Source organism: Siphateles boraxobius, unplaced genomic scaffold (assembly GCF_051911475.1).
Source record: "Siphateles boraxobius isolate OS27281-9 unplaced genomic scaffold, OSU_SipBor_1 61, whole genome shotgun sequence".
Taxonomy (NCBI): Eukaryota; Metazoa; Chordata; class Actinopteri; order Cypriniformes; family Leuciscidae; genus Siphateles; species Siphateles boraxobius.
Window position 1 is genome coordinate 3,383,856 of NW_027509188.1, and position 25,292 is coordinate 3,409,147.

General features: G+C 40.2%; 1 protein-coding gene across 1 annotated transcript in view; it reads left to right on the plus strand.

Moving 5' to 3' along the window:
* Window positions 1-13,575, plus strand: part of LOC143718612 (uncharacterized) — a 796,762-nt gene extending 783,187 nt beyond the window's left edge. The window contains exon 5 of the transcript XR_013196456.1: window positions 13,304-13,575. The gene's annotated coding sequence lies outside the window, so the exon portion shown is untranslated. The remainder of the gene's footprint in view (window positions 1-13,303) is intronic.
* The last annotated feature ends 11,717 nt before the right edge of the window (window positions 13,576-25,292 follow it).

Sequence of the window (25,292 nt, forward strand, 5' to 3'; positions counted from 1 at the left end):
GCCACATATTTCTCGGTGGGTCCTGCACATTATAGAAAAGGGTTCAGAATTCGGTTCTTGTCCGCCCAGATTTCTAGGGGTCCTCCCCACTGTGGTGGACCCCGAGCAGGCTTTGGTTATGGAGCAGGAAGTACTGACACTTCTGCAAAAGGAGCTGTAGAAGGGGTTCCTCCTCCCGGCAGACAGTCAGGGTTTTACTCCCATTACTTCATTGTTCCGAAAGAGGATGAGGGGTTGCGTCCTACTCTAGACGTGCGTCAATTAAACAGCAGGTTTCAGAATCTTAAGTTCAAAGTATGCTTACGCGAAATATGATTGTCACAGATTCAGTCCGAGGACTGGTTTGTCACAATAGACTTAAAGGACGCTTACTTATCTATCCATCCTCATCACAGGAGGCTCCTGAGGTTTGCTTTCAGGGGCGAAGCATACCAGTATCGGGTTCTTCCATTCGGCCTAAGTTATCACCCCACACCTTTTACAATATGCGTGGCTGCAGCTCTGGCTCCTCTGAGATTCCAGGGCATTCGCGTATTAAATTATATCGACGATTGGTTGATTTTAGCTCAGTCCGAGCTTTTGGCAGTTCAACATCGAGATGTCGTTCTGTCCCACATAAGGAGGTTGGGGTTGCGGCTCAACACCATAAAGAGTGTACTCCTCCCAGCTCAGAGGACCACTTTCTAGGTGTATTATGGGATTCGACAACAATGCAAGCACGTCTGTCTCCTGCACCTATTTCTGCGATTCTCACAGCCGTAAAGAATGTAAAAATAGGTCAGTCACTCACTGCAAACAGTCTCTGAGACTGTTGGGGCTCATGGTAGTTGCGTCTAACGTAGTTACTTTTGGCCTTCTGTACATGAGACCCCTGCAGTGGTGGCTCGGGACCAAGGGGTTTTCTCCGAGGGGAAATCCGTTTTCGCATGATCAAGGTCACGCGGCTATGCCTTCGTGCCTCGGTCATGTGGAAGAAACCTTGGTTCCTCGCCCAGGGCCCAGTGCTGGGTGCTTCTTGTCGACGCGTCACGCTATCGACGGATGCTTCCCTCATAGGATGGGGGGCGGTCATGAGTGGCCGCTCGGTGAAAGGTCTTTGGCTGGGGCTCATGACAGTTGCGTCCAACGTAGTTACTTTTGGCCTTCTGTACATGAGACCCCTGCAGTGGTGGCTCGGGACCAAGGGGTTTTCTCCGAGGGGAAATCAGTTTTCGCATGATCAAGGTCACGCGGCTATGCCTTCGTGCCTCGGTCATGTGGAAGAACCTTGGTTCCTCGCCCAGGCCCAGTGTTGGGGGCTTCTTGTCGACGCATAATGCTATCGACGGATGTTTCCCTCACAAGTCGGGGGCAATCATGAGTGGTTGGTATATCAGAGCAGATATCCTGTTGAGGCAGGGGCTGTGACCCGGGGAATGGAGAGTTCACCCCGAGGTGGTGGAGCTTCTTAGGGAGAACTTCGGTCAAACTACAAGTCGACCTTTCGCATCGCTTGTACAATGCATTGCCCTTGTGGTTCTCCCTCACGCATCCAGCTCCGCTTGGACTGGATGTAATGTAATAGGTGTGGTTGCCTCTACACCTATACGCTTTTCCCGATATCTTTGCTCCTGGGAGCTCTGGAGTTGTGGATACTGTGGGCTCGGCCTCTGAGGGGGCCCAGCTCATAGATTCAGGTTTCTCGACCGAGGTCGTGGATACCATACTCCAGTCTAGAGCTCCCTCCACGAGAAGACTAATATGCTGTTCTCTGCCTGGTGCAGAGAACGCCATCTGAATCTCGTTTCTGCCCTGTTGGTACAGTACTTGATTTCCGTAATGAATGTTTCTTTGCTGGGCTATCTCTGAGGAGAGATCCTTAATTTCGTCTTCTCCGTGGTACATGAGGCTGAGGCCTGCACGTACTTGGATTGCACCTGGTTGGTGGTAGTATTTCTTCACCCCAGATCGGGTTGTATTTCTAGGTCCCTACTAAATGTGCGGGTCATTTGTGCTCCAGGCCTTCTGTCCTCCACCTTTAATACCCCAGATCAGGAAAATCTTAAATCTGTTATGCCCTGTCCGGGCTTTGGATGCTTAGGTCCACAGAGCTGCTCAGTGGCGTTTATCAGAACAATTATTTGTCTGCTTCGGGTAACCTAAGATAGGTTGCCCTGCATCTAAACAGATAATGAGCAAGTGGGTAGTTGAGGCTATCTCACTTGCTTATGAAGCGGCCGGACAGCGTTCACCTGTGGCTGTTCAGGCCCATTCTACAAGGAGTATGGCTGCCTCTAGGCTTTAATTTCGGGTGTTTCCCTTCAGGATATTTGTAATGCGGCAGGCTGGTCCTCACCTCATACATTTGTCAGATTTTATGACCTACACCTCTCCACTCCCGGGGCTAGGTTGCTTGCTTCTAGTGTGCGCAAGGACTTCACACAGAACGGGCATTTGTCTTATGGCGTAGTGGGTATGGGGTTCCCACCGCGTCTCAACGCAGCTAGAGTTCCCTTGAAAGGGAACGTCTCAGGTTACGTATGTAACCCTGGTTCCCTGAGAGGGAACGAGACGCTGCGTTCTCCTGCCATACTTCCTGCATGCCCTGATCGACTTGCTTCAGGCTTTTTCAGAAGCTGTCGCGGTCTGTTTGCTGGTGTGCTTTATAGCTTCCTGGTCTATGACGTCACCGCCTATGACGTCTCGCTCTTCCATTGGACTGATTATACACGTGCTTCACGACGCAATCACGCAGAGCGTTCCCACCGCGTCTCAACGCAGCGTCTCGTTCCCTCTCAGGGAACCAGGGTTACATACGTAACCTGAGACGTTTTCCTAATTTACATTTATATTCAATTGCATGCTATTGTTCTTTTATAGTTGCTACTCTCATAAAAAACAATTACATGGACACTTTCAAACCTAAATTTAACGTCCAACAACAGATATTTCAGCAAAATTAGTATATTTGCTCTGAATTGTAACTCTTATTTTCTAATAGACTTGTCGATGTGTCGTGTCATAGTTGGCGTGGGGGAAAACAATCCTTCCTGGAAAAGCGTTGTGTTAACCCAGTATAGCCTACGTAGAATCACTTCTAAAAAACATGGAAAAACTGAACCTTACTGTCCGGAAAATATCTGTGACAGGACAAATGAAACAACAGAATTGCCAGATATGTCATTTTCTCATTAAAACGTATGTTGCTCCTCCAAACATCACACGACAATAGTCTACTTAGCTTCATTCAAAGACTGGGTGATGTGTGAAGTGGTTTATTCAGTGTTCCTGAATTTAATGGATTTTGAAATTATAAAATTAGCATATTACAGTAGCATTGTGCTATGAAGTAGATATGCATTGCACATGGCATATTAAAAATATATATAAGTTTATTTGTGCTAGAATATAAACATGTCAACAAATGGCTCTGCACAATCCCAATTTAAGAATAGGGTCTTATCTAGCAAACAGTTCAGTCATTTAAAAAAAAAAAAGAAGATATATATAAACCACATTTATTTAACCACAATTGTTTGCCTTGAGCTGGTCTGCGACGCGCCAGGCATGACGTTATCAGGTTGGAAAGGTCAAATTGGACGGATTTTGCAGAGCCATTTGAAGCACTTTAAAATTGCATTGATTTAGACTTCAACATCTTGGTTACCATTGAAGTCCATTGTGTGGAGAAAAATCCTGAAATGTTTTCCTCAAAAAACTTAATTTCTTTACCACTGAAGAATGAAAGACATGGGGTGGCATTGGGGTGAGTAAATTATCAGGAAATGTTCATTTTGAGGTGACCTAATCCTTTAACATTATGTTCATGCATCAGTTAAGCTAGAAATAATTTTTCCTCATGTTTTGTTCAGCTTGGATCACACACGTTTACAGCAGCAGCTCACTCCGTTTCCTCCGCTCTTTTCTCCACAGAAATGCATTATTCAGAGCTGTAATCTGACACGAGTGACGGAAGCTTTTTGTGCAGACGACTAATGAATAATGACATTCATTGTTGATAATTGCAGCCATAAAAATAATACTGTAAAACATTCACACCTTTATACAAATTTTTCCTTATATTATACACTATTGACTGTTATTACTATATTTTATCAAAAAAGTCTTACCTCAAATCAGGTTTCAGTCTTCTGCAACATAAAAAAAACACACAATTTGATTAAAACAAAAGCATTACAATTTACAAAAATATATATTTTATATTGTGCTCTCAAAATGCACAACTGGCTTCTGTCATGAACAACCAGACAAGGTTAGATCCAAACGCAGCGTGAGTTTATTCACAGGGTAGTCAAACAGGCAATGGGTCAAATACACAGACAGGAACAGACTAGACTAGGAAAACTAGGAAACGCTCGGAGATGTACACAACAGTGAAACAAGACTTCGCAAAGGACAGAGGAGAAACACAGGTTTAAATCAGGAACTCAATAACCAATAATGAAGCACAGCTGAACATAATAACATAATGAGTCCATGGGGAAAAACATAACACAATGAGAGAGTGCCCTCCAGTGGCTCTCGAGGGCACTACAGCTGCCGATCGTCACATAACCCCCCCTCTAATGAGCGGCTTCCAGACGCTCCTAAGAGCTCCGGGGGGAGGTCAACGGGGGCTGGGATGGAGGGCCAGGCCCATGCAGGGGAACGGACCCTGGACATAGACAAGGCGGGCCTGGGCCGTGGAGCGTGGGTGGACCTGACTGAACAGGCAGCCAGGGCGGAGCAAGACGAGGCGGAGGCCAGGGCGGAGCAAGACGAGGCGGAGGCCAGGGCGGAGCAAGACGAGGCGAAGGCCAGGGTGGTGAAGCCCCTGCAGACGACCATGGCGGCACAGCCCTCATGGTCTCCTCACCGGACCCCTGGCCCCCCCCCAAAAAATACTTGGGGAAATCCACGGGTTTAGGAAAGGTCTCCCGGAGCTTAAAGGGCGCAGGCAGGGCGAGGCGCAGAGGCGGGGCCGGCAGGGCGAGGAGTCTGGTTACGCTCACCGGAGCCTGGCGAGCTGAACGAGTCCTCTTCCTGCGACGGCGAGTCACTGGGCTAGATACCTTCACTTGGCTAGATTCACTCGCTTGGTTTGATTCAGCACTGGACGCATTTGACTCGCCGCTTGACTCGGCTCTTGACTCGCCGCTTGACTCGCCGCTTGACTCGCCTGACACAGTAGACTCGGTAGACTCACTTGACACACTAGACTCGGGACTCGGTTCACTTGACTCGGGACTCGGTTCACTTGACTCGGGACTCGGTTCACTTGACTCGGGACTCGGTTCACTTGACTCGGGACTCGGTTCACTTGACTCGGGACTCGGTTCACTTGACTCGGGACTCGGTTCACTTGACTCGGGACTCGGTTCACTTGACTCGGGACTCGGTTCACTTGACTCGGGACTCGGTTCACTTGACTCGGGACGGCTCACGTGAAGCTCAGGTTCGTTAGGGCTGACGTGGAGTGCGGGCTCGGAAGAGAAGTCGAGAAGCGCGGCCGCGGGTTCGGCGGGGCTGACGTGACGTGCTGGTTCGGCTGGACTGGACGGGACCAGCGGGGCAAGCTCACCCACAGTGAGAGCCGAACCACTCAGTAGAAGAGCCGTGTTAATATACCGCCTTAAAGTGCTGTGAGGCTCTGGGTTGGGCATCAATGAGCGAAGCGGTTCAGACAACCCTCCGCGGAACAGGTTCGTTAGAAAAACGTTGTTCATACACGTATGATGAGAAAGTTCATAAAACTCCGCCACATACCATTCGAGAGAACGATCCTCCTGATGAAGTTGCATTATCTCAGCACCCGTATCTGTGCTCGGAATCGCTGTGTGAGCTCGTCGAAATACCTCGCTGTTGGATTTTACCGGGAGAGCTTGGCATGACATCGGGATCGGTCCTGGGCCAACAACTGTGGAGACGGGTTGATTCTGCGATGGTCCCGGTGGGGAAACACGAAGACCGCGAACCATCTTGGCCAACCTCTCCAACGACGCGGTGAGTTGATCCAGTTCATCCTGGTGTACGGCGGCTGACTGGGAGGCATACAAGGCTGACATGCTGCTGGATCTGGTGTGGCGAAGTCTCCTGTCATGAACAACCAGACAAGGTTAGATCCAAACGCAGCGTGAGTTTATTCACAGGGTAGTCAAACAGGCAATGGGTCAAATACACAGACAGGAACAGACTAGACTAGGAAAACTAGGAAACGCTCGGAGATGTACACAACAGTGAAACAAGACTTCGCAAAGGACAGAGGAGAAACACAGGTTTAAATCAGGAACTCAATAACCAATAATGAAACACAGCTGAACATAATAACATAATGAGTCCATGGGGAAAAACATAACACAATGAGAGAGTGCCCTCCAGTGGCTCTCGAGGGCACTACAGCTGCCGATCGTCACAGCTTCATAGTATCCATATGACTTTATGGCACATCGTTTTACATCATGCTAATTTATAAATTTAAGCGATTTTAAACTATAATGTACTCGCAAGTTCTCTGAGAGACAGTCTTCAGTCAATGACCACTCAACCACAAACACAGTGTATTACAGACATTTTTTTTTCTCTGTGGCCTCGAATACTTTTGTTGGTATTGGTACTCACTACAAGATTTTTGGTATCGTGACATCCCTAAAAACACATTCAGAACACAAATTAAGATATACTTCTTATAATTGTAATGTAAAAGTCAATGATGAAAATAAATATTTTTTCACAATACAAGTGAATTAAAAAAAAAAATTACCCTACTTTCAGTATCAGTTAATATAACAATAGAATGAAAGTCATAATATAATTGTAATCTGTGCATGCATGAATTAAACTACTTAAATTATACTGGCAAGAGTAGCAACTTTTTTACTTTATCTTAATGGCACAAACAACAGCAATAATATTTAGGAACTGTCACTTTAAAACCTCATGCACAGATCTAATTCGAAATCATGGGCTGAATAAGATCATTACAAGCACTAACTCATTTTAACACCAAGCATGTACTGCAGTGTATATTATACCATCGTTTAAATTTGAACAATGCCAAATTTATTTGTGCTTACCAATTCCAATGAGGTAAAAAAAAATTAAAAATAATTCTCCCATTTAGTCTCATTACAAAACATTTAATTGAAGCTGAATATCAGAACAAAAATCAACAGGCTAAATCAGAATCAGAAAGAGCTTTATTGCCAAGTGTGCTTGCACACACAAGGAATTTGTTTTGGTACTGAGGCTTCCAGTGGACATATACAAATACAAATACAACATGAAACATAATACTACAAATTATAAGAATAAAAAATAAAAATATAAATATATGAGAATAAAACTATCACAGTTGGGTTTAGTCAGAATAGACATTTTCAGATTTACAGATTATGAACCTATTTACAGTGTTTTGAATATTATAAATAAATAAATCTACATATAAGTATCACCTGAGTTGTAGGATATTGCACTAAACAGTGGGAGTATTGCACTTACAGGCATATGCCTTGGGAGGAGTGTTAACTGTTCAGGAGGGAAATGGCCTGTGGGAAGAAACTGTTCCTGTGCCGAGATGTTATTGTGGCCAGTGATCTGAGTCTCCGTCTTGACGCTAACAGTTCAAACAGGTGGTGTCCAGGGTGAGTGGAGTCTGTGATGATTTTACCTGCTCTCTTCCTCACTCTGGAAGAGTACAGGTCCTGGAGGTTTGGCAGGGGGGCACCAATGATCCTCTCCGCAGTCCGGACTGTCCGTTGTAGTCTCCTGATGTCTGATTTGGTAGCTGAACCAAACCAGACAGTGATGGATGTGCATAAGACAGACTCAATGACGGCTGAGTAGAACTGAATCAGCAGATCCTGTGGCAGGTTGAACTTCCTCAGCTGGCGAAGGAAGTACAGTCTCTGCTGGGCCTTTTTCACAGTGGAGTCAATGTGATTGTCCCACTTCAGGTCCTGAGAGATGATAGTGCCCAGGAACCTGAATGACTCCACTGCTTCCACAGTGCTGTTCATGATGGTGAGTGGGGGGAGTGCTGGGCTGTTCCTCCTGAAGTCCACGATCATCTCCACTGTTTTGAGCGTGTTCAGCTCAAGGTTGTTATAACTGCACCAGGCAGCCAGCTGTTCAACCTCCAGTCTGTAAGCAGACTCGTCACCGTTTTGGATGAGACCGATGACAGTGGTGTCGTCTGCAAATTTCTGGAGCTTGACAGTGGGGTCTTTTAGAAGTGCAGTCATTAGTGTACAGGGAGAAGAGCAGTGGGGAGAGAACGCACCCTTGGGGGGCTCCGGTGCTGATTGTGAGTGTCTTGGATGTGTGTTTCCCCAGTCTCACTCGCTGCTGCCGGTCCGTCAGGAAGCTGGTGATCCACTGACAGATCGAGGATGGTATGGAGAGCTGGGTCAGTTTGGCTGTGAGAAGACCAGGCATGATGGTATTGAAGGCCGAACTGAAGTCCACAAAGAGGATCCTTGCATAAATCCCTGGTCTGTTGAGATGTTGCAGGATATAATGCAGTCCCATGTTGACTGCATCATCCACAGACCTGTTTGCTCTGTAAGCAAACTGAAAGGGATCCAGCAGGGGTCCAGTGATGTCCTTCAGGTGGGCCAGCACCAGTCTTTCAAACGACTTCATGACCACAGACGTGAGAGCGACAGGTCTGTAGTCATTAAGTCCAGTGATTTTGGGTTTTTTGGGGACAGGAATGATAGTGGAGCGTTTGAAGCAGCAGGGAACTTCACACTGCTCCAATGATCTGTTGAAGATCTGCGTGAAGACCGGGGCCAGTTGGTCAGCGCAGGCTTTTAAACAAGCAGATGAGATGCCGTCTGGGCCTGAGGCTTTCCTAGTCTTCTGTTTTTTGAAGACTCGGCTCACGTCCTCCACACAGACCTTAAGCTCAGGTTGGTTGGCAGGAGGGGGGAGTGATAATTGGAGTGCAGGAGGTGATGGTGAATGTGTGAAGTGCAGATCAGACCGGGTGTGTGGTGTGAATGAGGGCTTTTCAAACCGGCAGTAAAATGAATTTAAATCGTCAGCCAGGTGTTGATTGTCCACAGATCGGGGGGATGGTGACTTGTAGTTGGTGATGTTCCTCAGGCCATTCCAGACTGATGATGGGTCGTTGGATGAAAACTGGTTTTTCAGTTTATCAGAGTAGTTCCTTTTAGCAACTCTGATCTCCTTTGTCAATCTGTTTCTGGCCTGGTTATACAAGATTTTATCCCCACTTCTGTAAGCATCCTCTTTGGCATGACAAAGGTGTTTGAGTTTCCCAGTAAACCATGGTTTATCATTAGTGAATGATAAGAATGTCCTGGTAGGAATGCATGTATCCTCACAGAAACTTATATATGATGTTACAGTATCTGTGAGCTCATCCAGATCGTTGGTAGCAGCTTCAAAAACAGTCCAATCAGTGCAATCAAAGCAGGCCTGTAGATTCTGCTCTGCTTCATTAGTCCATCTTTTTACAGTCCTTATTACAGGTTTAGCTGATTTCAGTTTCTGCCTGTAGGTCGGTATAAGATGAACCAAACAGTGATCAGAGAGCCCCAAAGCTGCCTGTGGGACGGAGTGATACGCATTTCTTATTGTGGTGTAACAGTGGTCCAGTATATTACTGTCTCTGGTGGGACATGTAACGTGCTGTCTGTATTTTGGTAGTTCACGGGAAAGATTTGCTTTGTTAAAATCCCCAAGAATGATTAAAAGAGAGTCTGGGTACCTTTGTTCCGTTTCAGATATTTGTTCAGCCAGCTGTTGTAGCGCCGCGCTCACGCACGCGTCTGGAGGGATGTAACCATTCACGAGAATGAAAGAGGAAAATTCCCGAGGCGAGTAGAAGGGTTTACAGTTTATGAAATGTGCCTCTAAATTAGGAGAGCACATCTTCTTCAGTGTTGTTACATCTGAACACCAACTTTCGTTAATGTAGAAACACAATCCACCACCTCTCGTTTTCCCCGTTAGCTCCGCGATGCGATCCGCTCGGAACAGCTGGAAGCCCGGCAGATGTATTGCGTTGTCCGGTATGGCTTCACTAAGCCAGGTTTCAGTGAAGCACAAAGCAGCAGAGTCTAAAAAATCCTTGTTAGTGTGGGTGAGGAGAAGAAGTTCATCCGTTTTGTTAGGAAGGGATAGGAGATTCGCGAGATGAATACTGGGGAGTGCAGTGCGCAGGCCGCGCTCGCGGAGTTTAACCAGCGCGCCGGCTCGCTTCCCGCGTTTGCGTCTGAACGCGCGTTTGAACAACACCGCTGCCCCTCCGACGAGAATGTCCAGCAAAACGTCCGAATAATCAAAAACTGTAGAAAAGGTTTCTGGTGTGTGTTTCCTAATGTCCAGTAGTTCGTCTTTGGTGAAACTGATAGGAAAAGAATGACTAAACGCCGAACAAACGAACAAAAACAACACAATAGCTGGAGAGCTCCACACCGAGGCAGCCATCCGCGGCGCCATCTTGGATAAGGGATAAAGAGCACTTGTACTGGAAAATGTTGCCTATGGTTTAAAAATACCATGGTAAAACAACTAGCCTAACTAAATATACATTCAAGCATTAATAAAGACAAGTAAACACTCAGTAATTAAAAGAGAACAAAAAAATACCAATTGCAAATAAATACAATTGAACAAGTACAGAAAGCTACACTTTTTTTTATAAATAAGGTATAAATACAGTTACAAAAGTTATTTAGTCAAGAACGAGGTAATTTTCTCTTTGTCCTTTTATTACTGTTATTATAGAAACAGCCGCTCCTGTCACTTTAAGACTTGCCCAATATACCTGCAGCACTGAAGACAGCGCGCGAGCCGTCTCGCGCTCACGTACTTGACATGTGCATAGGCTACATAATAGAAAACAGCGCGTAGGAGTCTTCAACCGCGCTTGAATCGTTAAGACCAATTCTACAAATCACATTTTCTGTGAGTGCGCTTCAATGTGCATAGAAAACAGCGCACGAGTTGAAAGGTTTAAAATAACTTTTTCTGTGAGCGAGCTGTGGATGTCTGCACAGCAGACGGCACAAAAAAACAGTCGCGAGTCGTCTTGCACTTGAATAAAGTCATTTTGAAGTACTCATTAAGGAATCGATATTTTTATTTTAACTAATTATAATTAACTAATTTAACTTAACTTTTAAACTAATAAGAACAACCACAACACCAAACATGTTTCAAATAGTAAGTTATTTCTTGTTCTAATGAAAATGCTGGCCAGATGAATAAGATTAATATATCACTGTAACAAAACGCTGCCTTAATACAATTAATCACAAAATACAACCACAAAATATTTAAACAGACAAAAACCAACTTACACTGGCCTAAAAATGTTAAATGATACAGATGATTAGGATTACACACAACCACACCGCGTGTCTTACGGTCTTACCTTACCAGAAAATTAGACAAAATGGCTTCCTTTCCGGTAAAAAGCGGAAGAACAATACAGCACGCGCCCTCTAGTGGATGACAAAAAAATTAAAATGCTCAAGTTTTCTGGGATATGCAGTTTTAAGGTGCAAGAAAATGTCATTACATTGGCTTAGATTATCTAAGAGTGCCTAGAAAAACGCTATATAAATGTAATGAATTATTATTATTATTAAAACCCATTACACCTATGAAATGTCCTCATAATGAGTGTACAAACGTGTGTGTGTGTGTAAGTACACAGAAAATGTGTGTGCACACATGTTAAGAGTGTTAATATTCTTTAAACTCTTTAAACCCTAAACTTACATTTTTGAACTGTAAAATAAATTGTCAGCTTTAAATAATACGGTAACATATCACAAGCTCTTTAAGTTAACTACACAAACAGACACTGGGCTTTACTCAACTTGAAAGATTACATTAAAATCATAAATTGTGACAACATAATCAGGTTTACCTAATGAATTGCAGAATTAAAATTGATTCATTAAATTTAATATAAATAGTCTAATATAATAAAAAAGCAACCATAAAAAAGTCAAATAACTTTATTTAAACAGTTTGTGTCTGATCCACATCAATGACATTATACTACCAAATCTTACATTTTAATTAGTTAACTCAATCATTATACATATTAATGAATGTTATACAGGTCCTTCTCAAAAAATTAGCATAAAGTTCATTATTTTCCATAATGTAATGATAAAAATTAAACTTTCATATATTTTAGATTCATTGCACACCAACTGAAATATTTCAGGTCTTTTATTGTTTTAATACTGATGATTTTGGCATACAGCTCATGAAAACCCAAAATTCCTATCTCAAAAAATTAGCATATTTCATCCGACCAATAAAAGAAGTGTTTTTAATACAAAAAAAAATGTCAACCTTCAAATAATTATATTCAGTTATGCACTCAATACTTGGTCGGGAATCCTTTTGCAGAAATGACTGCTTCAATGCGGCGTGTTATGGAGGCAATCAGCCTGTGGCACTGCTGAGGTGTTATGGAGGCCCAGGATGCTTCGATAGCGGCCTTAAGCTCATCCAGAGTGTTGGGTCTTGCGTCTCTCAACTTTCTCTTCACAATATCCCACAGATTCTCTATGGGGTTCAGGTCAGGAGAGTTGGCAGGCCAATTGAGCACAGTAATACCATGGTCAGTAAACCATTTACCAGTGGTTTTGGCACTGTGAGCAGGTGCCAGGTCGTGCTGAAAAATGAAATCTTCATCTCCATAAAGCTTTTCAGCAGATGGAAGCATGAAGTGCTCCAAAATCTCCTGATAGCTAGTTGCATTGACCCTGCCCTTGATAAAACACAGTGGACAAACACCAGCAGCTGACATGGCACCCCAGACCATCACTGACTGTGGGTACTTGACACTGGACTTCAGGCATTTTGGCATTTCCTTCTCCCCAGTCCTCCTCCAGACTCTGGCACCTTGATTTCCGAATGACGTGCAAAATTTGCTTTCATCCGAAAAAAGTACTTTGGACCACTGAGCAACAGTCCAGTGCTGCTTCTCTGTAGCCCAGGTCAGGCGCTTCTGCCGCTGTTTCTGGTTCAAAAGTGGCTTGACCTAGGGAATGCGGCACCTGTAGCCCATTTCCTGCACACGCCTGTGCACGGTGGCTCTGGATGTTTCTACTCCTGACTCAGTCCACTGCTTCCGCAGGTCCCCCAAGGTCTGGAATCGGTCCTTCTCCACAATCTTCCTCAGGGTCCGGTCACCTCTTGTCGTTGTACAGCGTTTTTTGCCACACTTTTTCCTTCCCACAGACTTCCCACTGAGGTGCCTTGATACAGCACTCTGGGAACAGCCTATTTGTTCAGAAATTTCTTTCTGTGTCTTACCCTCTTGCTTGAGGGTGTCAATGATGGCCTTCTGGACCGCAGTCAGGTCGGCAGTCTTACCCATGATTGCGGTTTTGATGTAATGAAACAGGCTGGGAGTTTTTAAAAGCCTCAGGAAACTTTTGCAGGTGTTTAGAGTTAATTAGTTGATTCAGATGATTAGGTTAATAGCTCGTTTAGAGACCCTTTTCATGATATGCTAATTTTATGAGATAGGAATTTTGGGTTTTCATGAGCTGTATGCCAAAATCATCAGTATTAAAACAATAAAAGACCTGAAATATTTCAGTTGGTGTGCAATGAATCTAAAATATATGAAAGTTTAATTTTTATCATTACATTATGGAAAATAATGAACTTTATCACAATATGCTAATTTTTTGAGAAGGACCTGTATAACAAGTCTAAATGCTTACTTCACCCAAAAATAAACAGTCAGTTATCATTTATTTTCCGTTAAATTGAACACAAAAGAAAATCTTTTTAAGTATAATGGTAGCCATAAAAAAACTATGGCATTCAAAGCCTACTATCAACTATCTCATTACTAACATTCTTCACAATATCTTGTATGTTCACCAGAAGAAAGAAATGCATACAGGTTTGAAACAACTTGAAAAATAGTAAATAAAAATTTAGATTTTTGGTTTGACTATCCCCTTTGAGACAAATTAATACTTAACATTAAATCAATACATTGAGAAAGCAATTTTTTTTTCATTAACTATAAAACAAAGTGTCCAGTGCAACTATCATTAAATATAATTGAAATGTTGCCATGATATTTGCTAAATAGCTTAGTCCATTTAACAATTAAAACTTCTGTGACTGCACTCTTGTAGAGAAGGTACCACTAGATCCACAAATCTACTGACTGCAGTAATTTTGACACTCCATATTCAGTGCATAAGTCTGAAAAATTAAGCAAATGCTGCTGGATGATCTATATTGTCCTCAAGAACAATGGCGTCTTCCAGGATTAAGTTGGTCACAGTTGGTAGTGATGTAACAGCGGCAACAATCTTCAAGCACAGTAATGATTCCATTCTTTACACTTTTGGTGCTGTGATCTGCATGATCAGTATCCTGAGAGAATAATGATTGGAGGGGGGTATTAATGGAAGTGCACATTTAAATGTGACAACATTATATTATTGTTGTTGAAATAAACAATACATGTAATACATATATAATTTAAAAATATGACATGGAAATAGGGTATGAAAATTAATATTTTTCATACCCTATATCAATAAAAAAAAATCAGCTTTAAATAATATGGTAAAAAAATTATTTATTTATAAAAAATAAAAAATAAATAAAAAATGATTAACATTAATGACAAATAGACAGATGGTCATTTTAAGACTGATTTCACGTATTAATGATACATATCCTTCTCACTCTTGTGGTATTTTTACCTAATTATGCATGTGTATGCACTATGCATCCATACAATTGCAAGTAGAAAGAGGAATCAAAAACAGGCACACACTATCTACACACTACCTAAAACAGGCCTCTCTCTCTTCGTGCCTCTGGTGTGTGCAGAAATGAACGCAGATAACAGCATGTGAGTACCAAATTAAATTTTATTTAGCCTCTTCTAATGCTGGAATACGTTCAAACCCATTGAATGTGTAAACTAGCAGGGCAAAACACAAACATATAATTCATAAACATATAATAACATTTTCTCCATTGCTCAATTTCATTAAATGCATTTTCCTTTTTGTTTCACAAAAAAAGTACATGAAATCAGTACAACTGTTAATTAGATTAGGCCATCAGTTTGGGAAGAGCACAATATGTCATATAACAAATAACATACAGTCCATTAAAACAATAGCACATGTTCACAAGTCCCTAAAGGCCAAGTCAAGTTTAAAGTCTTTCTTTTATTTTTAACAATGGCCTAGTTCTTTCAGCTAATTATAATAATTAACAATTAAAATTAATGTCTCAATAAAATAAATATAATCATTTTATCTTCAAAAATAGTTATAATATAACACAAAGTATAACTTCAATAATCCATTAAATTATTCACAATAAAAAAACAATAACAATACCATTTGCAATGCAGGGAATAGCACCATAAAAAAAAAACATTTTATTTTTTTATTTTGAGCTATATGACTTGCCGTAGTTTGCTGTAGTTTTAGAGCGGTGATAGAAGGGTAATGCAGTCTTCCAGTGAGCGCCAAAGGTAACAAACCCCAAACAAGCATTGCTGTAAACACAAACATCACACTTCCCATCAATACACACCAGTGACTCTGCAGAAATGATTGATTAAATAAAGAAGACACCATTCGTTAACATCACCATTAAAAGCACCCAAAAGTGCCGAAATCGGCAACACTATTAAGTTAATTCAAATCAGGCCATGCAGTTTAGAAACAGCACAATATACATTATATTATATAACAAATAACACACGGTCGGTTATAAAAATCACTAATGCATACCAGTGATTCTGGAGAAACGCTGAATTGAAGGTAGCACACAGCTACCGAATTTCACAACAGCTGTAGCACTTAGAATTGGAGTCCGCTTAAAATTAACTGAAGTTTAAGCATTCGTTCGGGGTTCAAACTGCGCATGCGCTGAAAACAAAAAAACAACATCACACAAACTTAAATAAAAACAATCTATTTAAGCCGATTGACAAAACATTGCCCGTTTTTAACATTTAATCAACTTAATACATGAACACTTCCAATAAAAAATATCTGTTCAATTTAATGTTTATAATTCATATCCTGGACTTTAAGTTTGCTTCAGTGTGTGTAGGCCTACTGGTTTAATCTACATTATTAAAACATTAAAATCCACACCACAAACATTAGGCCTACTTGAAAACGTTATTTCATTGAAATACAAAATGCTAAATAACAATTTTTTTTATTTTTTTATTGTTTAAACCTATTAAAAATGCAGTAAAATTTTAGGGTTAGGGGCTGGAAAATGTCATTACCTTATTATACAAACATTACACCTGGATTGTCAAATTATTATTATTATAATACGATGCACCTCATCTCTCTCTCTCTCTGTGTGTGTGTGTGTGTGTGTGTGTGTGTGTGTGTGTGTGTGTGTGTGTGTGTGTGTGTAGCATTATAGAGTTAACATGTAAAATGTGCCATTCTTTTGTAGAGATTACTAGTGAAAAACCAAAAAAACCTTTTAAAAAAGAAAACTGAGCAAATGAATGGTCCTATAAGAATAACAGATCAGATTAACAAAAAAGTTAATACATAGCCTACACATCAATTTTTAAACATTCAAACAATAAGGAGTCACATTATATTATGATACAAATCTGTTGATACTAATATTATGATACAAATCTTACAACCAACATTACCAATCACCCTGAAACTTCAGAATGCTTAAAATATTTGATGGCTAAACAAATAGCCCTAAATCAAATGGATAGTAGGCTACCTTTTTTGAATTTACATTGGAAAAAATAAAATACAATTAGGCCAAGTGAAAATAATTTATTCTTAAATACCCTATATAACCTGTGAAACAATTGAATATTTTTTAAAACTTCGATCGTAAAATGATGCAAAACAAATTCAAACTAAAGTAGTCTTAATGTGATAGGCTACCTTTTGTATAACTGGATTTCAACCAATCAGAAACAAGCAGTTGAATACGCCCATCTCAATTTGAATGATACGAATATAAAAACAGCTATTTTCAAATATAGCTTCAGATGCGCTCAAGACAGACAGCCCGTCGAATAAAAGTAAAGGAAAACTTCTGCAGATTTTTTTGTAAAACACCTTTACCGTAAAAATGGACAAGAAGACAGACAACGTCAGCGAGAATGACCAGATAGTGGGGTACTTTCAGTGGCGGAGCCAGAGGGGGGTCCGGGGTGGCACTGGACACCCCTGACATGCGATTGGCCACCCCGGGTGCCACCCCAAAATTGTATTTGCTACTGGCAGTTGCTGATGCTGATTTAAAAAAAAAAAAAAAAAAAACGTTCGCCGGCAGCGCGCGCGCATTTTTCAAACAGACTAGCAGAGAGGACGAGAGATGGTTGCAAGTCAAGATACTTCAACTTCACAGAAGAAACATCGTATTTGAAGTAAGTTTTTAAGTTTCAGCATCAGGGTTGTTTGCTCCGAATACATTAATACACGCATACAGTAGGCTACCATGCCGTGTATACGTTACAGTATAAACGCAGGCAAAGAAGAGAAGAGCAGAAACAAGCGATATCATAATGCAATCACTATACACTGTGAGGCTAAGATCTAAAGTTACTGTGTTTTGATCATCTTTATACATACCTGTCAAGTTTTGGATTTGAAAATAAGGGAAATTTTCCGGCGCCCACCGCGAGCAGTCCCACCACCCCAAACCAAGCTCCAGTAACGTTATCCCTTACATTTTCAGACAAGTGTTATAGCTTAAATGAAAACACAAAAGGGTATATATGAAGAGCATTTATTTTAAAGGCTTATTTGCATATTTTCTGTTCATTTAACATTGCTTGTCTCATTTACATTTTATTTTCATTCCACACATTCTTTTAATTTCATATTGCTTTTCTTTTACAGCTTTTCTTTACATGTCACATAACTTTTATTTACTCTTTTAGTGAGTTGTTGTTCAAATTTGTTGCAGACTTTGCATTCTTTAACCTGTTAGGCTGCAACCCCACTTTTGAAAAATCCTCAGAAATGGCGTACCCAAACTGAAACAGATAGCCTACAGTTCATAAACACTTTGCACTAAAAGCACAAGTATCTCATTTGAAAGCTGACACCTGGCAGTTTATTGTAAATGTAGAATTAATTATTGTCATAATGAAAAAATAGTTATTAATAGCTATAAAGTTTTGTAAAGTTATTAGAAATGTATTTTGTATGAAACATCTTCAAAGTTTCTGAGAATACAATAGTGGTCAAATACTGAAACTTGAGTGTTATATCTTAATGATGTATAGTTTGTCAAGGTAATAACATTAAATCTGATAGTAACTTTGAACTATTTAAACAAACAAAAAAACGCTTCAGTGTGTCGGCGCACTGGCAACGGTTAACAGGTTTTAAGATGCTAAAGTCGCAGTTACAAAACGCGTGACTGACCCCTACCCTGCTCCTCTTCAGAAAATAAATTCGCTGTCCCATTGATCGCGGTGTTTACATGCCTTCCGTCTCTGTCGTAGCGTCCACCATCCGTCTCCGATTTTTTTCTTTTTTCCCCCCGCGTTGTCACTCATCATCTGACCTCACACACTAACCTCGCGGCAACTGCCACCTACAGTACCCACAGTACCTGTAGTAGGCTACTGCAGTTGGCAGTTATCGCGTGGCTAGTGACAGAGCTCAGATTGGGGATGTTTTTTTTTTTTATCCGTTTTATCCATTATTATTTTTTAATAGCGCAGGTTAAAATACGGGAGATTTACGGGAAAATACTAATACGGGAGGACGGCGGGAAAGAAAGGTTAAATACGGGACTTTCCCGGCCAAAACGGGATACTTGACAGGTATGTCTTTATATCATATATAGCAGATTATCATATATAGTAATTACAAGTCGCTTTGGATAAAAGCGTCAGCTAAATGAATAAATGTAGTCTTTGATAAAAATGCGATTTTCTCAGCTTTTTGCTCATGTTGCTTTAATGAAACTTACCAACATTCAAGTGTTGATAAAAAAGGATGCATAAAGCTATAATAAAAGAGTTTTTTTTTTAAAGCACAGGGTCTGTTCTTTTTGACATGTTCAGATATTGTGAAAATTACCAAAAACGCTAATGGTGGCTGATTTTTATTTATATTTTTTATGCTGGCTAGAGAGTTAAGATGGATGATGATTAGAATATGAATATGATTGGAATCATATTTTCAATTTATCATATTTTGAACAGGGTCAATTAAACATGAAAAGAAAGGGAGGGATATCAGAGTTCTTTTTAAAGAAGCACAAACAGACAGATCAGGTGCAAACAGACCCCAGCCCTTGCATCACCACTGGAACCCAGAGCAGCTCCCTACCTGAGGCTAGTCAGAGTCAGTGTGGTCAGACTTCAGGACCAGCAACAGGTCAGAGCATCTAGACACAGGCAGTCAATCACATAACGAATTCAGGAATTTAAGTTGAGATGATTTTGTCAGATTAAAAGTATAGTTCACCCAAAAATGAACAAAAAAAAAGATATTTAAAAGCATGTTGGTAACCAAATAATTTTATAAATAAAATAACCAAGGAATGTTGACTTCCAATGTTTTTTTTTTTCTTTCTACAATGGATGTTAATGGGAACCAAAACTGTGGTTACCAACATGCTTTAAAATATCTTCTTTTGTTCTGCAGAAGAAGGTCATACAGATGTGGACCTTTAACATGTTGGTTCATGTGTGTTCTTGTTGTTAATGGCGGTGGCATTTATATTGTTATTATACACTAATGGTTCTTGTGTTATAAATAGATGCATCAAGGGAGGACACAGATACCTCTGGTTCTGAGCAAGGCAGTGAACCAGAGCTGCCAGGAGATGTCATGGAGCCCCTCCCAACTGCATCTAGCACCAGATTTGCTGTTCCAAAAGGACCCAGTGGTAAGCCAGACCTTTATTTTAAACTACACAGTTTAGTTAGCAGCTGTTAGTATCTAATCTTGTGGATCCCTAAATTATACACTTCCATAGAGATTTGGCACATTATTTAACATTATATTATTATAATATTATTTATTTTGCATTTTAGACATCTCTAGATCCAGAGAAGAGGGTCCAGTACAGCCATGTTTGAAAACATTTACCAGAACTCAGCGTGGTACTAGAAAAAGGGCTTTCAACAGCTCCTGGTATAAGGACAATTCATGCTTGAATATTCTGTGAATCAAGATTCAGCTTATTGTTTTGCCTGTAGCCATTTTTCTCTGCCCAATACACCTGAATCTGCCTTCACTTCCCAGTCAGGATTTTGTAACTGGAAAAAAGCGCTGTTTAAAGATTCTGGGTTTAAGTAAGCTCCATTCAAAGACAGAGCATCATATAAATGCTATGTATGCCTGGAATCAGCATAAAAGGGCTGTTAACAGCAACTCATCGATGTTAGATCTCATAAATGAGGACAGGAAAAAGAAAGTGGAGGAAAACCGTACCTACATTAAAACAATTGCCGATGTGCTACTATTAACTGCCACTCAAAATATAGCACAGAGAGGTCATCGTGAGTCTTATGACTCAGACAACAAAGGCAATTTTTTGACAATCTTGGACGAAATAGCAAAGCATGACCCTCTCATTAAGAAAAGGGTTAATGCATTTGGCAATGCTAAGTACACAAGCCACCAAATCCAGAACGAAGTTCTTGAGGGGTTAGCTGAGATGGTACAAAGTGAAATAATCAGTGAAGTAAAAGAAAGTGAAGTTTTTAGTGTAATTGTAGATGAAACCAAAGATTTAAAGAAAAAAGAACAGATCTCTTTAGTTGTGAGGTACTATTACAACGGGCCATCCACGAAAGTTTTTTACACTTTCAGTCAGCTAAAAGCTTAGATGCGGCAGGCCTTACAAAAATGATAATTGATTGCTTTGAAAAACATGGCCTGGACTACAGAAATAATCTTGTGGGGCAAGGCTATGACGGTGCAGCCGTCATGAGTGGAAAGCATTCTGGTGTGTCTACGCGAATTAAAAACAGTGCAAGATTTGCATTTTATGTGCACTGTAATGCACATTGTTTAAATTTGGTTCTTGTCGATTCTGTTAAATCTGTGCCTGAGGCAGTTAACTTTTTTGCTCTCCTGCAGAAGGTTTATAACTTTTTATCAGGCTCGTACGTTCATCTCAAGTGGCTTGCAGTTCAGAAAGAGCTGTATCCACAGCAGCAGGCCAGGGAATTACAGAGACTTACAGATGTAAGATGGGCATGCAGATACATGGCATGCCGTAATCTGAGGGAAAGGCTTCCAGCAGTTCTAAAAGTGCTACAGGAAATAGCAGATGAAAAGAGTGGCGATAGATCAGTGGAGGCAAGGGGAATTCAAATGGGCTTTTGGTTACCTTCTGTAAAGTGCTTGGTGATGCTAAATGTCTTTCTGACATACTTCAATCAAGCTCTCTTGACCTAGCAAGGGCTGTTGATCTAGTAGGTGCCCTTACAGACACATTACAGAACTACAGAAGTGAGGATGTATTTGGAAAACTATGGAAAGAGGTTGAAGAGATTGTAGAGTGCTGCAAAATAACTGTACAAACAGTGTGTAAAAGACAACCTAAAACAAGTTTAAGATTTTGTGACTCATTGATGATGAGCACTGTAGGACATAAAAATAATGACCAAAGTGATGGCGAGAGCTTCCAAAGAGCTATATTTTATCAGGTACTTGACAGTCTCACAGCTGAACTGCAGAGGCGTTTTTCAAAGAAAAATTGTGAGATAATGCAAGGGGTCCAGTCTCTCAACCCAAAGAGTACAACATTCTTGAATGAGGAGCCTCTGTTTGCCTTTGCTCAGATATACGAGTCAGATTTAGAGGACCTCAAACATGAGTGGAAGTGACAGACCATCAACTCTCCTTGACTTTGTTGTGTTTCTAGAACCTTATAAAGAGGTCTTTCATGAGCTATTTCGACTTTGTAAGATTTCTGTTGTTACACCAGTCAGCACTGCTTCTTGTGAGAGAAGCTTCTCAGCTTTAAAACTGATTAAAACCCACCTTAGGACAACAATGGCTGATGACAGGTTAAGTCACATCGGAATTCTCAGTGTTGAGTCAAGGAGAGCACGCTCCCTCAACATGGATGAGTTTGTGAAACATTTTGCCAGTTCTCATCAGAACCGCAGAATTATGTTGTATTAATTGATGGGCACTAAAATTGTTTAAATTTTCCAAGTACATGTCTGCTTGATGCCTGCTATATCTAATTAAAAAAAATGTTTGTAAATGTGATTTTTTTTGTAAATAAACATAGCAGTTCAAAACAGACACATGCTACTGTATCTTATCTCCTTGGTGCTTCAGCTTTGTTTTCTGCAAATATTTTGGATGTTCAACACTTATAGTTACAAACAGAGTGACCTAATTCCTTCCACTGTGTGTGTGTGTGTGTGTGTGTGTGTGTGTGTGTGTGTGTGTGTGTGTGTGTGTGTGTGTGTGTGTGGTGTGTGTACCCCCGACAATAGCAGTGGCCACCCCCTGGCCACCCCATGTATAAAACTCTAGTTCCGCCACTGGGTACTTTCATGCAGTCTCACCAATAAAAACCTCCCAAAGAAATACGCGCTACTTCAACGCTACAGTCCAAACGGCAAGACAAGAATATCACCAAGCTGTAATTTTTACTCCAGAAAAATACCATAGCATTGTTAAAGCAGAGAAGAACAAGACTCCCATCAAACTCAACAATGCAAGAAAAAAAATTGGTAAGTAGACTACAACTTAATTGAAAAATAAATAAATATTATATCCACCTTATTCCTGACGAGCTTACTGCGTTTTGAATTATGGGTGGCACTTCCGGTTTGGGGAACTTCCATTCAAAAAGAATGAAACGAATCATTTCAAATCATAAGGTTGCCCTACAAATAAAGCTGATCCGTCAGTTTGACTCAATGAGCTATCAGTTTTCTTTCATGTTTTATCTAAGAATATCATCAGAATAACGTAACACTTGGTATTTTAACGTGACATGTTATAACAAGAATATCTATAGTAGGAGCTCTGCATTCTTTTCCTCATGATTATTTTCTTTTTTACTTTTGAATTTCGCTGTAATAGTATGATAAAGGTCAACATATACTGCACATTTGTGGTCTGTTCTCCCGATTTAATTTACGATGTAGCCTATACCAATTCACTGGAATACTCCCCAAATCCTGCACGTCTCTTTCCAGGTTTGGTTTCACAGGTAAATTTACAATTTATTATCTGTCAAAATGACTGAAATCACTTTAAAATAGTATCACGCAATGCTGAAGTAAAACATTTTTTTATTATTAAGGCAACGTTAATACAGATTACCGCCGATGTTGCTGTGGAAAGATACTTTTTCATAGATTATTCATGGTCTGTTGAAAGTAACGTTACCTTGTTTACGCTTGTTTACGCTAATGTTCAGTGGTTGAAGGGTAAGTAGAATAATGTAATGTCATCGTACACGGTTTAAAAATATATTATTGCGTCCAGAGCTAGTCTTTCACTGATTGTTTACAGCTTAACGGAAGTTACACCCATAATTTGCGCAAAGCGTCATGGGGCGCAGGAATACTGTGGATAGCCTGCTATATTTATATTGTTTTTTATCAGTGTAATATTGTATTCTATAAACTATTACAATTGTTTTATACAAAACATTACAAATGTTGTTTAACTAAATATAGTCATACACAAGTTAGAAGGAATACGTTTTTTTTAAAGCTATAAAAATTTCCATAACACTTCAAGTGCCAGAATTCCATAACTAATGTTAGGCCTACTAACGTTAGAACTACCGCAAGCGGTCATTTTGACCGCTAGATTCCAAACTCTATATAAACTATACTTGTTCATCAGCACTCATGTCATTCGCGGATAAATTGCCAATTGCAACAGCGAAATAATGAAAGGTTATCATTCACACTTTTTTGTCTTGCTTGTTAGACATTAAATAGACTTTAAACAAATCTAGAGGCACAAGAGTAGACTATAATAGCAGACTCGCAGCCAAACCAAAAAGGCGCGCGCGCGCACAGAGTGGGTCACAGATAAAGCGCGAACTCCGATACCTTTCATGTATCCGTCTACTTGTCTTGGATAAATATACACACAACTGTCAAAATAACCATGTCGGCAAGATTGTCGTAAACAGTCGGTTATGTCTTACATGAACGTGGAGAGTTGAAAAAGAAACCGGATGCATCATTCGGTCTTAAGTGGAAAAGAAATAAAAAAATCCGAAAAATTATTCATTACATTAATTCTTAAAGATTTGTACTGACTTTGAGACTTAGTATTTTGGATGAAGTCCTCTTTTAATAGTTTTTTTATTTTAAAAGCTGAAATATTACTACTGCCTATAGCCAATTATTTGTTTAGGAATAGGCTATATTTCAAGGCTAGCCTATATTTTACACTGCCATTAAACCACTGATATATAAGTGGACTAGGCTACCTGTTTTCTTATTGTTTCCATATGAACTAAAGTATCTACATATTCTGCTTTTCAGGTTTCAGAGATGATTACGATATACACTGCACCACAGAAACATCTATAGACGTCACAACTGGAGTTGACTTCACCTACAGACCACCTCAGGAGACACAGCTGAAATAACAAATATGGCAAAACACCAGTCGGTAAGTATATTGAAATTGTGATTTAAAAAAACAAACAGGATATTTAAGTAGCTTTTATAAACGCATTAAATAAATAATGCCATTATTTTGTCAAGATACACTCCAGTAATGACATCACAAGTTACTTTCAGTTAAAACCGCAAATCCGTTTTAGTAGGGGACTAAATTTAAACCTGGTCTGTAAAATCGCGCTTAAAGATATTATTAATTGCATTATTATTAATATAATTGGCTATAGGCATTATTAATATTTCAGATAAAAAAATACTATTAAAAGTCTGTATCTTTAAGAATACATGTTTGAATCACAAATAGGCCTACATTTATTTTTGAATCAAATCTGACATTCCTATCTATCAATTTAAAGTCGTTTCACTTACATTTTTATCAACATAAAACTTTAGCAAAAACCATTACGTTCGTTTTTTTTTTTTAATTTGAATATTTGGGCTCATAAAAAAAAAGAATTTTCGTTAAGGCCAAATTAAAAGTAGGGCCTATAACAAGAAATACAAATGTTTATATTGAGAAAACCAATTATAACCGCGTGTTTGTGAGAAAACGCGCTGGACTGACAGACCTACACAAAAATAGCGGTGTTCTAAGCGACATTTCTAACAATACTTTGTTTTCTGTTGTTAAGCGTATCTCTCGACGAAACTGAAAGGAAGCGTATGTCACAAA